This window comes from Syngnathoides biaculeatus, chromosome 16 (assembly GCF_019802595.1).
Source record: "Syngnathoides biaculeatus isolate LvHL_M chromosome 16, ASM1980259v1, whole genome shotgun sequence".
Classification (NCBI taxonomy): domain Eukaryota; kingdom Metazoa; phylum Chordata; class Actinopteri; order Syngnathiformes; family Syngnathidae; genus Syngnathoides; species Syngnathoides biaculeatus.
In genome coordinates, this window is record NC_084655.1 from 20,771,293 (window position 1) to 20,773,344 (window position 2,052).

Genomic DNA, 2,052 nt, shown 5'->3' on the forward strand with positions numbered 1-2,052 from the left:
CATCTGAATTACTGGCAGTGGTGACGTCATCAACACGAATGCTGTTCATTTTTGACCTCTCGGCTAAATGCCAAGCCACCGTAAAATGCTGACAAGAGAAGCAATTGCGTATTATGATTTTTTTCTTTATTAACAATATTGTTTCAATTAGATTAGTTACGTGTCAATTTAATTTACAAAAATATAATGTTGCTAGATTAAATAGATTGAAAAAATAACGTATAAATTACGTACGTACGTATATATTATTATCAATCTATCTATCTATCTATCTATCTATCTATCTATCTATCTATCTATCTATCTATCTATCTATCTATCTATCTATCTATCTATCTATCTATCTATCTATCTATCTATCTATCTATCTATCTATCTATCTATCTATCTATCTATCTATCTATCTGTCTATCTGTCTGTCTGTCTGTCTGTCTGTCTGTCTGTCTGTCTGTCTGTCTGTCTGTCTATCTATCTATCTATCTATCTATCTAATCTGTAAAATAAACTGTAATTTTTGGGTGACTATATTTATACATTTTTTGTTTTCTATTGGGGAGATCAGGCAAATAAAACCAAGAAAGAAAAATATGCAAGCTTTATTATTCAAATACTGTATCGAACAAAATGTTGTGTTTTTTGTGTGTGTGTTTCAATCAGGTGTGGGTGACACCTCAGAAAAAATAAAGTACAGTACTCATAGCATTTTGTGTATTTTCTTCATGCTATTCTATATTTTACACGTAAATTCACGTTTGATTCACCGAACAATGGCAAACGAGCACCACACTCTAATTATTTTTATTGTAATGCAAAAAGCTACACAAGCCCTTTTCCGATCCTATGCGGTATTTCTACTTATAGGAGTGTGTATTCCATTCCACTTTATTACAGTCACACAAGCACGCGTGCACACACACGCACACACTTCAATTTCTTCTCGTTCATGTTGTTCCGTTCTGTTCCCAAGCCCGCTCGCTGCTCGGTGGGGGCACTCTCTTTAATTGCATTCTGCAGCTCATTGATGCTTGAATGGCCTCCTGTGCTACAAAGTGCCGTTGTGACCAAACCCGAACACGCCACCCAGTCTCCATGGTCAAAGTCGCATAAAACGGTCTCCGGGGAAAGAAAATGGATGCGTCGTGCATATGTGCGGGCATTGCAAAATGTACGCCGAAACATTGGCCGTTTGCCGCACGTTCACAGTAATTACACCCCAATTATGGCAACCTCGATTGGACTCTCCGTAATATTTTTTTAACGTACAATTCTATGCAATTGTAGGGTTTTTTTCCCCCCAAGTGTAGCCATTTCATCTACAAATTTAGAAAAGTTTGCACATTGTGGAAATGACACCTTCTTGTAAAAGAGATGGGGATAATATATATATATTTTTTAATTGGGCATGAAAAAGGGGGGCGGCACGTTGGATCAGCTGGTAAAGCGTTGGCCTCACATTTGTGAGGATCCAGTTTCAATCCCGGACCTGCCTGTGTGGAGTTTGCATGTTCTCCCCGTGCCTATGTGACTTTTCTCTGGGCATTCCACATCCCAAAAACACGCAACATTAATTCTACACACTAATCGTGAGTGCGGCTGTTTTGTCTCGATGTGCCTTGCGATTGGCTGGCGACCGGTTCAGGGTGTACCCCGCCTCCTGCCCGTTGACAACTGGGATAGGCTCCGGCACTCCCCGCGACCCTTGTGAGGGTAAGCGGCTAAGAAAATGGATGGATGGACGAAAAAGGGGATGTGTGAATCTGACTTTCTTACAGTTTGTATACAAATGGCTGGGTCACCTGCCCACTCATAAAGTTCTTTTTATTATATTTCTAAAAAAGGTTCTGGCAGCAAGCTATTCGGCACACTGTTGCATAACGTCTTGAACACTGTTGTGCAATATCTTCTCCTTCTTATGATGATTGTCTTCATTGCGTTCCCCGGTTTGTTTCATGCATGGAAAACCTTTGGTCAATGAAATCTCCCCAAAACTGTCGAGCGTCCATTGGCTTCTGCTGTGAAATGTGGGAGCGAAAAACGTCAGAAAAAGCCACC